The following is a 15736-nucleotide window of genomic DNA, read 5'->3' on the forward strand; positions in this document are numbered from 1 at the left end:
AGGGGATGCTGCACAAGTCTCTGACATACAGCCAAGTTTGACAAAGGAGAAGGACAAGAGGGAGGAAGACTATGAGCCTTCAGCACGAGAGACCCTCAGAGGGACCACCGGAGACTGATACGCATGCTCCAGTAGGAGGGTTTGGATTCCGGAAACTAATTATAATAACCCTGTTTTTTCTAGAAGTAGTAATGAATATGTATCAGCCTAGGAGCATAAAAATCAGCTGCTTGATGTAACTGGTGTGCGTTCTGGTGGAGCAGAGACTCCCGGCGCACCCAGCGCTGTTTGCTTACCTCTATTTGTTTAATACATTGTAAACTTTGATTGTAACCCTATTTGGGACTTAGCCATTTATTATATCCTCTCACTGGGCACAACTGAAAAGAGACCGGCTCCATCCTCTCGACATCCTCCCTTCAGATATTTATATACATTAATGAGGTCTCCCCTCGGTCTTCTCTTTTCTTGGCTAAACAGGCCCAGCTCTCTCAGTCTGTCCTTGTATTACAGGTGCTCCAGTCCTCTAATCATCTTAGTAGCCCTCCTCTGAACTCATTCCAGTAGTTCTATGTCCCTGTTGTACTGGGGACAGAACTGGACACAATACTCCAGGTGTGGCCTCACCGAGGCTGAGTAGAGGGGGAGGCTCACCTCCCTTGACCTGCTGGCAACACTCTTCCAAATGCACCCCAGGATACCGTTGGCCTTCTTGGCCACAAGGGCACATTGCTGACTCATGCAAGCTATCCCACCATGTCTCTGTGACTGCAAAGAGATCATAGCCTTGGGACCGCACGCAGATTTCCATTTCTTCCCGATTGTTTCCCATACTACATGTATTAGTATACCATTTCAGGGAGCTGAAATGCTTCTCTCTCATGCTGCGTGTGTATGTATAGAATCACTTGAGATGTCTTTCATTCAACTCATCCCCTCATGGGGCAGACTGAAGGGGCTCCCCAGCATGCAGTTCCTCAAAAACTGGCGTGCAGTCCCATAGCTTAACACTGGTGGTCATGGTTTTGTCCCTTTCCCCCTTCAAATCTAGTTTCAAGCCCTGTCAATCAGCCCTGCTAACTCCCAGGCAAAAATCCTTTTCCCCCTCAGAGAAAGGTGCTCCCCATCAGAAGTCAATAGGCTCAGTGTCATGTAGACCTTCCCATGATCAAGAAACCCAAAATTGTGTCGGTGGCACCAGCCCCGGAGCAACGTATTGATCATCTGGGTTTGCCTGTTTCTCTCAGTATTGACCCCACAACTAGAAGGATGGAGGAAAACACTACCTGTGCACCTGATCCTTCAACCAGTCGCCCCAAAGCCCTGAAGTTCCTTTTGATCGCTCTTGGGCTTCTCTTTGCCACCTCATCACTGCCTCCCACAATCCCCCTCTCCGCTGCAGAACATGTCTGCCCTGGAGCCGATCGCCTCAGCAAATTCACCCTTATGTTGCCAGTGCAGATCCACCTGAGCCACTTCAATCTAAGCAGCCTGATCCACCTGCTGGTTGTTTCGATGTTCTTCAGTATCTTGAATCTTGGGTACGATTCTTGGGCATCTACATGGCATACTTTTACAACCAGCTTCTCTACCCGGGCAGCAATATCTTGCTACAATGCAGCAGCCTAGATGGGTTTGCCTCTGTGCTGCTAGTTCCTCTGCTTCCATTGCTCTTTAACTAGGACCTCTCTAGGATCCATGCTCTGTAGGATCCATTGTTCTGGATCCTAGACCAGGAGCTGGCAGGGCTCCTTGAGGGGGCTCTAAACTAGGTAAGAAGGGGGACGGGGATGAAGTAGGGCTCATTAGAGGTGTGCCAGGGGGAACAATGTCAGGGCTGGGGGAGAAGTCCAGAAGCCCAACTGAAGTGCATCTACACTAATGCATGCAGCATGGGTAACAAACAGGAGGAGCTGGAAGCCATTGTGCGGCAGGCAGGCTATGACTTGGTTGCCATCATGGAAACGTGGTGGGACCACTCCCACGACTCGAGTGCTGCAATGACTCTTCATAGGGTCTTCATAGGCTTTTCAGAAGGGACAGGCAGCACAGAAGGGGTGGTGGTGTGGCTCTCTATATTAGAGAGTGTTTTGATGTTGTGGAACTAGAAACTGGGAATGATAAGGTTGAGTCCTTATGGGTTAGGATCAGCGGGAAGGCCAACGGGGCAGGCATCCTGGTGGGGGGTCTGTTATAGACCTCCAAATCAGGATGAGGAGACAGATGAGGAATTCTACAGGCTGCTGGCAGAAGTCGCGCAATCGCCAGCACTTGTTCTCGTGGGGGACTTCAACTTCCCTGACATATCCTGGAAATGCAATACAGCTCAGAGGAAGCAGTCTAGGAAGTTTCTGGAGAGCGTGGAAGATAGCTTCCTGATGCAGCTGGTTAGTGAGCCTACGAGGGGAGGTGCCCCGCTAGACCTTCTCTTCACAAACAGAGAAGGACTGGTGGGAGATGTGGTGGTCGGGAGCTGCCTTGGGCAGAGTGCCCACGAAAAGCTACAGTTCTCTATTCTTGGCGAAGTCAGGAGGATGATCGGTAAAACTGCTGTCTTGGACTTCCAGAGGGCAGACTTTGAGCTGTTCAGGACGCTGGTTGGCAGAGTGCCTTGGGAGGCAGTCATGAAGTGCAGAGGAGCCCCAGAAGGCTGGGCACTCTTCAAGAAGGAAATCTTAAAGGCTAAGGAGCAGACCATCCCCACATGCCCAAAGACAAGCCGTCGCGGAAGAAGACCGGCCTGGCTGAACAGAGAGCTGTGGCTAGAGAAACAGAGCTCCTCACTCACACTAGTCCTCCCAGTAGCTTTGTCTGGGACACACACTGGTCCCATCCCAATGACTGGAACCAAGACCCTCACTCATTCCAGTAGCTGGCACTGAAATACCACTTGCTCCAGTTGCTGACACCACAGACGCGGGGTGCATACACCCCCTGTCCGACTTCAGTATCTGGTTGTCCTGGTTTCAGTTAGAACAGAATTAATTTTCTTCCTAGTAGCTGGTGGAATGCTGTGTTTTGGCTTAGGATGAGAAGAGTGCTGATAACACCCCGATGTTTTAATTGTTGCAGAGCAGTGCTTATACCAAGCCAAGGACATCTCAGCCTTTTGCTCTGTCCTGCCAACAGGCAGGCTGGGGGTGCAGTAAGAGCTGGGAGGGGACAGACCCAGGACAGGTGACCCAAACTGGCCAAAGGGGTATTCCATACCATCTGACGTCATGCTAAACAATATATAGGGGTGGCTAGCCAGGGGGAGGGGGCCGGACTGCTCGGGGTTAAGCTGGGCATCGGTCAGCGGGTGGTGAGCAATTGCATTGTGCATCACTTGTTTGTACATATTATTATTACTTTCCTATTATCACCATTGTAACATTATTGTTATTATTGTTATTATTATTTTGTTATTATTATTTTCCTGTCTTATTAAACTGTCTTTATCTCAACTCACGGGCTTCACTTTCCATTTCTCTCCCCCGTCCCAGAGAGGGAGGGGGGAGGGTGAGCGAACGGCTGCGTGGTATTTAGCTGCCAGCCGGGTTAAACCACGACACTGGTACCAAGTCCACTCATACCACTCCCTGCAGTGGCTGGCACCTAGTCCTTACAGCACTCACACATGCACAGGATGAAAACTGAGATTGCAGAAGGAGAGATATAAGAAAGGATTTAATGAGAAGAAAGGACAGACTGCAGTGATCAGGTGCAGGTCTCAGTCAGATAAGCATGCTGGCAGGCCTTGTTTTTTACATGACTGGCCCCTTTTATATCCCATTCTGCATGTTCCCCTCTTTGTTCTTCCCTCATCCCCTTCCCCTAAATATACCTTCCTAAGTTTTGCATAGTCCCACAGACACCATACGCACCCCCCCACACCTCTGAATGTCACAAATCATCATGTTCCACTTCTTTTCACCTTCCTAGCAGTTATGGAGTCCAAGTCAGCCCTCTCCAAAGTTGTGCCTGGAGTTTCTTGATAGCACATTGTGGTGAGTTGACCCCAACCAGCAGCCAAACACCTGCATAACCACTTGCTCATTTCCCTCTCCCATAACACAGGGAGAAAACAGAAGGAAAATGAAAAGATTCATGGATCAAGGTAAGGTCATTTTAATAAGAAAAGCAAAAGCTGTGCATATAAACAAAGCAAAAAGAGGAATCAATTCACTCCTTCCCATTGGCAGGCAGATTTCCAGCCACTTCCTGGAAAGCAGGGCCTCAACATATAAAATGTTTGCTTGAGAAGATAAACACCGTAACCATGAACATCCCCCCTCCTCTGGGAAGCGGATTGGAGCAGTTATGGAGGTAACCTGAGTGTAATAAGAAAAGTTCTGACATAAAATGACTGCTAAACACAGACAAAATAAAAAGTCTGCCAGCCTGAAAACTCAGCCTGAGATCCAGGCCTGAGAACTTGGCCCTCAGCCTAGTAACTTAGCCTGGAAACCAAGGACATCCTTGAAGTGTGTCTAAATACCTCATATGGGAGCTATGAAGATACCTCTCCATTGATAAGAACAAAACCAGAAAAAGAGGAACAACTTATCGCCTGAGAAAATGGAAATCAATGTGAGAAATAAAACTCTTGTTCAAGGGAAATTAATGGAAAACAAAAAACATCTATTAGCTGTCTCAGGAAGAAGACTGAAATTAACAGCACCTGTTGGTTACCTAAGCGGTGGTGGGTGGTGTCCTACGCCCTCTTACATCTCAATGACATAAAAAGGGCTCACTTTTTACCCAAGATGGATTTTCTGTCTTTGAGGAACTTTCTGTGTTGTACAATTGTTTTTTATCCTTCCCCCCTCCCTTAAACAGGATGAAGCTTCACCGGAACATTGGGTTAACTCCATGACGTGATGACATTGACTCCTAAACTCCGTAACACTCCACACCTGGTGAAGTGGATAAACTCTGAAGTGGGGCTCTGTCCATTACTTTATTCCCCTTCTGAGCCCATTCCTGTCAGTGGTTAGTCATTTTGGGGATAGTTTTATTTTTAACCCTTTTGGTGGTCACTCTCTTTGGAGACTTCTTTTTGACACCCCCCCACCCCCTTCCTTTTTCCCCTTCTGGGATCTGTTTGATTCATTCAGTACTGGTAATTCCATGAATATGTATGTATATAATCTGTCATAAATATACTATTGATAAGTATAGCCTATCATAAGTCTATTTCATAGATTCATAGAATCATAGAATGGCTTGGGTTGGAAGGGCTAGAGCTTAGGAAGAAAGAGAGGGTTTATGACCTTTGGAAAAGAGGGCGGGTCACTCGGGAGGACTATAAGGATGTTGTGAGGCTGTGCAGGGAGAAAATTAGAAAGGCCAAAGCAATTGTGAATAAAATAGCTTCACAGAAGATCCTGTCTGAAGAAAATTATTTGAGATTTTTCTCACACTGTTCACTTGTCTATCCCACACTTACTCAGCTTTGCTAGCAGGCTGTCATGGGAGACAGTATCAAAAGCCTTGCAAAAGTCAAGGTAGATGACATCCACTGCTCTCCCCTCATCTACCAAGCTGGTGATGCCATCATAGAAGGCTACAGGGCTGGTTGAGCATGATTTCCCCTTGGTGAATCCATGCTGACTACTCCTCATAACCTTCTCTTCCAATTGCTTGGAGATGGCATCCAGAACAAGCTGTTCCAACACCTTTCCAGGGACAGAGGTGAGACTGACTGGCCTGTAGTTTCCCGGATCCTCCTTCTTGCCCTTCTTGAAGACCAGAGTGACATTGGCTATCCTCCAATCTTCAGGCACCTCTCCTGTTGTCCAGGACCTTTCAAAGATGACAAGTTGACACTTGATCAATTCCCCATACTATTATTTATAGTAATTTTATAGTAACGTTTGATTTTCTTTCTGTGTTTAGCAGAAAAGGTTAGAAGAGACTGTGAACTGAGTAGTTCAAGTGCTGAAGAAGAAGACTTGTTTTGAGGAAACAAGAAAGAGAAAGGAAAGAGGGGAAATCAATTTTAATGAAGAAGGAGAGAAAAAAATGGGACTATGGGGTGAAAAAAGATTGAGATTAGAAGGATTATGGATGAATGCAACAGACAGGTGAGTAGCAAAAATAATGTATTTGAGCATCATATATTTCTAGGGTGCCTTATTCTCAGAAGTGATTAAAAAGCTGATAACTATATATATATATAGAGAGAGAGAGAGAGACATACACAGTGTTTGGAAGACTATCAAATAAAAGGTACTTCTTACTGATCTGCAGGCAGGGTCCCACAGTCACTGAACCCCAAATCCTGTCGCCAACACCAGTTCCACAGCCAGTTATTGGCTAGTACTATTAGAGCCCTCCTCCATGTATGCTCCCCCTTCACCAGTAGAGTTGACTACTCACCATGTCCTTGACTACTGCTCCCAGAGTTTTGTAGTCATTTTGGTACTGTCCAGGTATTCCCTGGCAGTATCATTTGTGCCCATATGGAATAACAGAAGAGTGTAGTAGTCAAAGGGTCAGACGAACTTCGACAGCCCCTCCACAACATGCTGGATCCAGGCCCCCAGCAGGCAGCAAACCTCTCTAGTTGGTAAATCAGGCTGCCTCTGCCTCTGCAGCAGGGAGTTACCCAATACAATAATTTGCAATTTCTTCCTGGCAGCCTTCTCTTTAGGATTTAGGGTTAAGTGGACTGCATCCTTTGCTTGTAGGCACATCTGACTCCTTTTCAACTTTGAGGGCAGTGAATCTGTTTTGTAGAAGTCCTTAAGGTAGGGCAGGAGCCTCCTTCTTGGTGCCTGAAGTCAACACCTTCCATCCTTTCCCTTCCCCAGAGGTTACACTTACCTTAACAGTGAGGTTGACACTACCTGCTTCTCTCCTTCAGTTGGTTTCTGAAGCTTTTCAAGCTGCTGCATCTCAGACAAGAGCCTGTCTATCTCCCAGTCATCTTCTCTGATCTCTGTTGCACAGACCGCTCACTTCCTAAATCTTCCACTTGACAGCACAGTTCCTCCAAGACATCACGCCTCCTAAGATACAGAAAGCCATCTCTTCTGGCATCAGAGAGATAGATGCTCCAGGCATTCTCTACAGCCTAGGTCTTGGAGGGCTGCACTGAAGCCTCTACCCTAGCAGGGACAGCTGCTTCAGCACCTGATGGGGAAACGGTTCTGTGGTGCGTCAGCACCATATCTGGGACTGTTACAGTGACATAAATTCAAGTGAGGCCCTCTTTGCATTCTGCTGTACAAACTTCTGTGTTTGTTGGCTTTGTTCCAGGCCTCTCCCAAGCACCAGCTAAAGGGGTGCTTGACCCTCCCAAATCAGCGGGCATCTACAACAGCAGCTCCAGGAACCCTAGGTCAAAGGCAGCTGATTACACTTGTTAGAACCTGCTAGAGCTTCCCGAGGCCCGCAGTCTTCCAGCTCCCCTTACCTTGTCCTAACCTGACAACAGCAGGAATCCTCAAGTGTCTCAGAGGGTTCCCAGGCATTCCCCAATGATGTTGGACCTTGCCCCCAGAAGGTCCAGAAGCTTCCAAAGCAGAACCCAGAGACTGCAGTGCAAATTGTTGTGTCTATTGGCAACCAATAGATGCTGGTGATGATGAGGGATAACCTCTGAACAAGATAAAGGGGGGTTAGGCTCATTCAATCTGACTGGCTGAAGGAACATCAATGCCCTTAAGTACACAGGGTTCAAAGAACCGTTTGACATCTCCAGACACAAAGAGAAGTATTAAAAATCCTTGTTGTGAATGTCTACGAAAAGCTAAGAAAATTAAAATGATGTTATAAAAATATGTATTACAGTCTCCGAGTTATGTTCGCTTACAGGAACTTTCAGTCTCTCACGATCCTGTGTATAAGCCTTTGTTTTTCAAACTGATACTGAACTAAATATAGTTTTCAAATGAATGAACACTAGACACAACTTCCAAATATAATTATTTTTTCATATGCTGTGGAAGTATGGAAATAAAAGGTTAGATACGGCATATTTTGTTTGTCCTTGAAAGTCGAATATCTTCCATATGTAACATTAAACATTACAATTTAATGACTGTGGGACTGCTGGAGTTAGAGGAAAACAGAAGTGGGTATTGGATCAATCTGTTTGAAGTTACATAACATTCTTTGTGTGTTTGCCTGTTATGTTTTGTTGTACTCATTTGAAGTATTTCTTTTCAACTCCATGGGTGGCCTGATTAGGCAGGGGTTCACAACCAGTGCAGGCACCATTGCAGGTAAAGAGGAAAGAGTTTTATTATTGTACCTGACCAAGGGATTTCCTCCAAAGGCTGAGTCCTAAAATATCTCCATATTGGAGGTGGGATATTAGAAAGTGCTGAACATTAGCATAGTTCCCTCAACTGGAGAGGTAGGGATTGTTATCTCTGCTTCTCGGTAGGAAAAGACTGTTTTTCAGCCATGTTGAAAATCTTGCACTTCACCCAACTCCATGTCTACATATGTCTGAGTTCCTTCATATTAGCTTTCCCATAAAAAGCTTTTGGGTCCATTATGTAGTCCCGTTTAGGCAAAACTCCTACTAAGGCCAGTGGCTGAAATCTTGATCCTTTTGGCTATCCTTTTGGAGAGAGTTTTTCTAATGATTTTAGTGAAATCAGGCTTTAATTTGATGATTTTAAGCCTGGATAAAGATTGCAACACTGAATCCCTCATTAGATTCCCATCTACAGATCAGATTTCATTTCAAGCCTATGCTTAACATCAGTGCTAGTTAGCAAAGCCTGTTAGCATTTTTTTAAATAATCAGTAATTAACTTTAAGCTTAGTTTTAAGCATTTACTTTAGTGCCTTGAGACCAAATTGAAAGGATTTTTTTTCCACCACAGCCACTCTCTCACTCCCCCTCCTCAAAGGGAAAGGGGGAGAAAATATGACACAAAGGGCTCAAGGGTTGAGATAAGGACGGGGAGATCACTCAACAATTATCGTGATGGGCAAAACAGACTCAGAGTAGGGAGATGGTAAGATTTACTGCCTATTACTAACAAGCTAGAGAAGTGAGAAACAGAGGAAAGAAACCAAAAACACCTTCCTCCCATCCACCCTCTTCCACCTCCTCCCCTCGAGCGGCAAAGGGGAACGGGGCCATGGGGTTTGCAGTCATTCTACAGCACTTATCTCTGCCGCTCCTTCTCGGTCACTCTCTTCCCCTGCTCCAACATGGGGTCCCTCCCATGGGATGCAGTCCTTCCCGAACTGATCCTGTGTGGGCTTCCCACAAGGCAGCAGCTGTTCAAGAACTGCTCCAGATATGGGTCCGTACCACGTGGTCCAACCATCAGGAGCACACTGCTCCAACATGGGTCCCCCACGGGCAGCAGCTCCTGCCAGGTCAGCGGCTCCTGCGTGGTCTCCTCTCCACGTGCTATAGGTTTGGCCCGGAATCTGCTCCAGCGGGGGTCCTCCACAGGCCGCAGCCTCCATCCGTGCAGGTCCACCTGCTCCACCGTGGTCTCCTCCACGGGCTGCAGCGTGGAACCTGGCTCCATCATTGTACTCCATGGGCTTCAGGGGAACAACCTGCTTCACCATGGTCCTCACCACAGGCCGCAGGGGAACTTTTGCTCCATTGCCTGGAGCACCTCTCCCCCTCCTTCTTCATTGACTTTGGCATGTGCAAAGTTGTTTCTCACTCCTCGCTCTCTCCCAGCTGCTGTTCCCCAGCAGTTTTTTTTCCCCTTTCTTAAATATGCTCTCACAGAGGTGCAAACAACATTGCTTATTGACCCGGCTCTGGCCGGTGGCAGGACCCTTATCTAACATGGAGCAGTTTCTGGATTCTTCTCACAGACGCCACCCCTATGGCCCTCCTGCTACCAAAACCTTGCCACGTAAACCCACTACAGGTTTTTAGGATGGAAACCTCTCTATAGGCAACCTGTTCCAGTGTTTGACCACCCTCACAGTAAAAAAGTGTTTCCTTATGGAATTTACTGTGTTTCAGTTTGTGCTTGTTGCCTCTTCTTCTGTCACCAGGCACTACTGAGAAGAGTATAGCTCGCTCTTCTCCATTACCTCCCTTCAGGTATTTATAGACTGTGATAAGATTTCCCCTGGGCTGTCTCTTCTCCAGGCTGAAGGGTCCCAGCTCTCTCATCCTTTCCTTATAGAAGAGATGTTCCAGTCCCTTAATCATCTTCATGGCCCTGTGCTGGACTCTGTACTGGGTCCGTTTGAGATGGAGCTAACTTTCCCTGCAGTGACCCATATAGTGTTGTGCTCTGCACTTGTAGCTAGAACAGCCCTGATATCACACCAGTGTATTATCTATTGCTGAGAAGGGCTGAGACAGCATCAAAACTCTCTCCAAACTCCCCAAAGCCAGTAGGCTGGGGGTGGGCAAGAAGTGGGGAGGGAATACCACCAGGGCAGCTGACCTAAACCAACCAAAAGGGATACTCTATACCATATGATGTCACACTCAGCAATAAAAGGTGGGAAAGGGGAAGTGTGTGTGTGGGGGGCTCTCATTATGAAGACATCTGCCCTCCCAAACAACCGCTAGGTGTATTGAGGCCCTGCTTCCTAGGACGTGGCCAAACATCAGTCCTTGATGGGAGCCTTCTCCTTGTTGAGCTTCATGAGGTCCTGGTCAGCTCATCTATCCAGCCTGTCCAGGTCCCTCTGGATGACAGCACAACCCTCTGGTGTATGTCAGTCCTCCCAATTTTGTATTATCTCCAAACTTGCTGAGGATGCACTCGGTCCCAGAATCCAAGCCATTAATGAAGATGTTTAACAGGACTGAACCCCATATCAACCACTGGGGTACACCACTAGTGACTTAGTGTCCAATTGGACTTTGTGCCACTGATCACCACCCTCTGGGCCTGGCCATTCAGACAGTTTTCAATCCACTTCAACGTCAACTAATATAGCCCATACTTTGTCAGCTTGTCTGTGATGATAGTGAGACAGTGTCAAAGTTTTTAGTAAAGTCAAGATAAAGAACATCAACTGCTCTCCCCCCATCCACCAAGCTAGTTGCCCCATTATAGAAGACTATCAGATAGGTCAAGCATGATTTCCTAAACCCATGCTGACTGCTATCAATTACCTTCTTGTCCTTCATGTGTTTGGAAATGCTTTTCAGGAGGATTTTCTCCATCACCTTACCAAGGCCTGAGGTGAGGCTGTTGGCCTGTAGTTCCCTGGTCTTGCTCTTCTTGAAGATAGGAGTGACATTTTCTCCCTTCCAGTCTTCAGGAACCTCTCCCAATTGCCATGGCTGTTGAAAGATAATTGAAAGTGGTCTCTCAATGATATCAGACAGCTCCCTCAGCACTTTTTGGTGTGAAGTGTCAGGCCCCACAGTCCCATATATTTCCAGTTTGTTTAAGTGCTTCTTAACCTAGACCTCCTCCACTGAGGGTAAGTCTTCCTTGCTCCAGACTTTCCCTCTGGTCTCAGAAGCCTGGTATTCCTGAAGGCCAGTTTTACTGGTAAAGACTGAGGCAAATAAGGCATTGAATACTGAGAACCACTGAGTACCTTGCTTTTTATCAAAACAATGCTTTTGAAATATTCCCCTTTGCTCAGTAAACTCAGTGTTTTATTAGCAAGTTCAATGTTACATTATTACAAATACAGATTATAAATGACAATGGCACAATCAGTATTTCAGTCTGAAAAGTGAACAAGTATGTTCAAAGAAAATAAGCTGAGTAGGAAAACATGGAGCACATCCAATTTTACTGGGTTAGCTGCTCTCAAAAAGAACTGTACATAAAAACAGAATATCCATTTTATGCACTGTAAACCAAGGTTATATATACGCTGATTCTGACACTGTATCATAAAACAACTTAAGAAGAAATCCTGGATAAAGTTATGTTTTCTTTCTTGTCTCTTCTTAGATAAAGAAGATAAAACTCCCCTTTTATCTTCTGTACTGGGTCTGGCTGGAATGTTAACTTTCCCGGCAGCAGCCCATACAGTGCCGTACTGTTGCAGGAAGCACGGCCGAAAGCACGACAGACACCAGTAGAGTCAGATCATGCTCCATTTTATTGCCCGAATAGCCTAACTTTTATAGAGAACTTAACAGGGGTGGACAGTGTTTCACACAAGATTATTGGTCAAAAGCACTCAGACAAACAGCTACAAGAAAACAACCCCACCTGCAAGAAAAAAACCCCCTTGTGATTAGCAGTCACATAGACCTTGTCCTTGAGGCCAGCTACTGGTAACGATATTTTCCTGAATTCCTCAATTGGGCGATGTGGGAACACTGTCATGGGAACTTCTCATAGTTGCCCTGGTAGCTTGGTTTGCTCAGCTACAGCAAGCCATGGGATTTTTGCTGTTTCAAGAAATCCCTCAACAATTCCCCCTTCTTCTTTTGAGCAAACCAAGCTTGACACAGCAGTTTTACAAGTAACTCTTTAGCTATACTTACAACACACAACGATGATTACCACCACCATAAACCAAATCCTTAATCCCCTTGTGATTAAACCCAGCAACCATCTACACTTTGTTTCAAACAAGTCAGTGAACCATTGATTGAAAGGATTGATACCATATTGAATCTTTCTCATGTGCTCTTTCAGGAAAGTAATGGATTTGTGAATTGACTCATTATGATCAGAAAGGTTTAAACAGTACATTCCCTTAAAGTCCTCACACCCATTCCTTTGAGCCAAAAGCAAGATCCTGTAAAAGCAGATGTCGCAGACTATTTTGATCTGGTAACATCTCCTCAAGTATCTCTGTCGTGGCATAGGCTTGCCTCTCGGCCCAGCATACCAATTTTTCTAAGTTGTTACGTGTGGCCGCAGATGCCACTCCAGGCACTGAAATTGCTAATGCCGCTCTAGCTGCAACCCCACACAATTCAACATTATCATTGCAATCCAATGCAAGCAATGTCCATTTATGTCTGGTGATCTCACGCAACTGTAACAAGCTAGGAGCAAATACAAAGAGTTTATCTTTGTAACATGGACATCTGATAGCATTTGCAGGGATACCTTGCCAGGCCCCATCCCCACAAATCAGAAGCACATCAGGAGGTAAGGCCAAAGCTGTACAATTGTTCCAAACACTGTAGTTGTTACCCCTTGTCTCCATGCTATAAACCCCTAAACCCTGCTTAGCAGCGTCATTGCAATCACAGGTGTTATTTGTGTCTTTGTACCAGTATGGCCTTTTCCAGGTTCCTGTAGCAGGAATCATCTGATATCCACGGCTACATTCACTTTTGTAGCCACCTTTCAGGTTGATACACATTTGACTACAGATACCAAGGTTTTGACATTCATCAATGTCTCCACAGTTTCTCTTGTCTATAAACTCAAACCCAGCTGGACAGTCACATTCATTTATGATGCATTCCTCCAAGGGCTCATCACCCCAGTCCTTGCAGTCTCTCTGCTGGTTACACACTTTATTGATATCTATGCATTCTCCACTTCTGCACTTGAATTTGCCAGGTCCAGAGCACTGAATAACATTGTTACAGTTTGCTTCATCAGTGCCATCCAGACAGTCTCTCACACCACTGCACTGCCTACTCCCATGGACACAGTTCCCATCTTCACATCTGAACTGGTCTGGCCTGCAGGTCCGAGAAGGGCAGTTAATTTCATCACTTCCATCCTTGCAATCAGGATCTCCATCACATCACCACTTCTTGTGGATACATTCACCTGAGCCGCACTGCACCTCACTCGTAGAACACTTCACTGGAGGTGCAGGCTGGCGGCCACACTGCTCCAAAGATTCATCCGAGTGGTCGGAGCAGTCAGCATCATCAACACACACCCAGCTGATAGGGATGCAGGTAGAACTCTTGCACTGAAACTCATGAACACCACAGGTAGGAGGTGCACACTCCAGCTCATCGCTACCATCACTGCAGTCATCTTGAACATTGCAGACAAAGCTTTTGGAAATACATTGCCCACTACTGCATGTGAATTCTGCTGCACTACAAGTCACAATGCCACAATTCTCTTCATCTTCTCCACTGTCGCAGTCCTTTTCACCATCACATTTCCAGGACACTGGGATACACTGGGTTGACTGAGAACCACAGCTGATTTCATTTACCCGGCATGTTCTCGTATGACACAGCTCAGCACTCTCATCAGACCCATTTTCACAGTCCGGATCCCCATCACACTGCCATCTATTTGGCACACACTGACCACTGTTGCACACAAAGTCAGATTCAGCACACGTCTTCTTCACACAAGCACTCTCATCACTGCCATCTGAGCAGTCTTCACATTTTGCTCTAGCACCGTCGGCAGCAGTGCACAGGCCGGCGAGGGCGAGCAGCAGGCAGAGTGCCCCGCAGCGCGGCAGCACCCACCGCCGCCCTGCACCTGTGTCACTTATACTACTCCTATTACCCGTGCTGTTAGTGTCAGTGGCATCCTCCTGGTACCGTTTCTGTCTTTGTCGCCCCTTACTCTCCCCCTTTTCTTTTTTACCACTGACCATTCACCACAAATGGGTGAGACACATGATTACTAGTTAGGAAAGAGAATGTAACGTCTGCTATACGGCTGCAGGCCGTGCCAGCTGCAACCCTAGAAGCTGTTTGTGAACGAGCCTGACTGACGGTGGTCATTTGGCGGTGTAATCTGCGTCTCTGCTCTCCTGTCCTGCAATAGAGCTAAATCGTCATTAATAGTCTGTAGAATGTGGCAACCCCACGGAATGTTATCCAGAAACATAGTTATAACACCGATCTGGGGACGAATAGTCTTTTTTTGCATTGCAAGATAACTTCTTATAAAAAGAATGCCAGAGAGAAGCAGCACAGCCGCTGCTGCCGCTGTCTCCATGGTTACGTCAGACAGGCTGCAGGGTCCTGATCTCCGCCCCTCTGCTCTGTGCCGACTCGCCACATGGTGAGGGTCGGCCGCCATTGTCCACTGACGCCTCTGGTCTCCCGTAGCAACTCGATCTCGGATGGCCCGTATCGCACCGCGATTACTTCAATTTCATGCGATTACTTCAAATTTCCCGCGTCCCCCCGCGATTCCGCGTCTCTCCGCGATTCCGCGTCTCTCCGCGATTCCCTTTTCCGCGTCTCTTCGCGATTCCGCGTCTCACCGCGATTCCGCGTCTCTCCGCGATTCCGCGTCTCACCGCGATTCCCTTTTCCGCGTCTCTCCGCGATTCCGCGTCTCACCGCGATTCCGCGTCTCTCCGCGATTCCCTTTTCCGCGTCTCTCCGCGATTCCGCATCTCTCCGCGATTCCGCGTCTCACCGCGATTCCTTTTTCCGCGTCTCTCCGCGATTCCGCGTCTCTCCGCGATTCCCTTTTCCATGTCTCTCCGCGATTCCGCGTCTCACCGCGATTCCTTTTTCCGCGTCTCTCCGCGATTCCGCGTCTCTCCGCGATTCCCTTTTCCGCGTCTCACCGCGATTCCTTTTTCCGCGTCCCCCCGCGATTCTGCGTCTCACCGCGATTCCTTTTTCCGCGTCTCTCCACGTCCCGTTTCTCACCCCGAGGCCGTTGCCCAGGTCGGTTAGTAGGGTGTTTCAATGCTTCTCTCTGTGCGGTGGTCGGCTTGCCGTGTGCCTCGGATCTCACGGCGCCGCTCCGATGTCCCGGCGCCGCTCCGATGTCCCGGCCTCAGCCTGTTCGGGTCTCAGCCTGTTCGGGCGCCATATGTTGCAGGAAGCACGGCCGAAAGCACGACAGACACCAGTAGAGTCAGATCATGCTCCATTTTATTGCCCGAATAGCCTAACTTTTATAGAGAACTTAACAGGGGT

The 15736-nt window shown here is 47.2% G+C and overlaps 1 pseudogene across 1 annotated transcript in view; it reads right to left on the reverse strand.

The window, feature by feature from the left end:
- The window catches only part of LOC311220861 (very low-density lipoprotein receptor-like), a 64301-nt pseudogene extending 49100 nt beyond the window's left edge, over positions 1-15201 (reverse strand). The window contains exons 1-2 of the transcript in view: positions 15146-15201; positions 13139-14239 (exon numbers count right to left, since the gene is read on the reverse strand). The product of the transcript in view is annotated as a very low-density lipoprotein receptor-like (transcript). The remainder of the gene's footprint in view (positions 1-13138; positions 14240-15145) is intronic.
- Between the last annotated feature and the right edge of the window lie 535 nt (positions 15202-15736).

This window comes from Netta rufina (assembly GCF_964035555.1).
Source record: "Netta rufina genome assembly, chromosome: W".
In the NCBI taxonomy this organism is placed as follows: domain Eukaryota; kingdom Metazoa; phylum Chordata; class Aves; order Anseriformes; family Anatidae; genus Netta; species Netta rufina.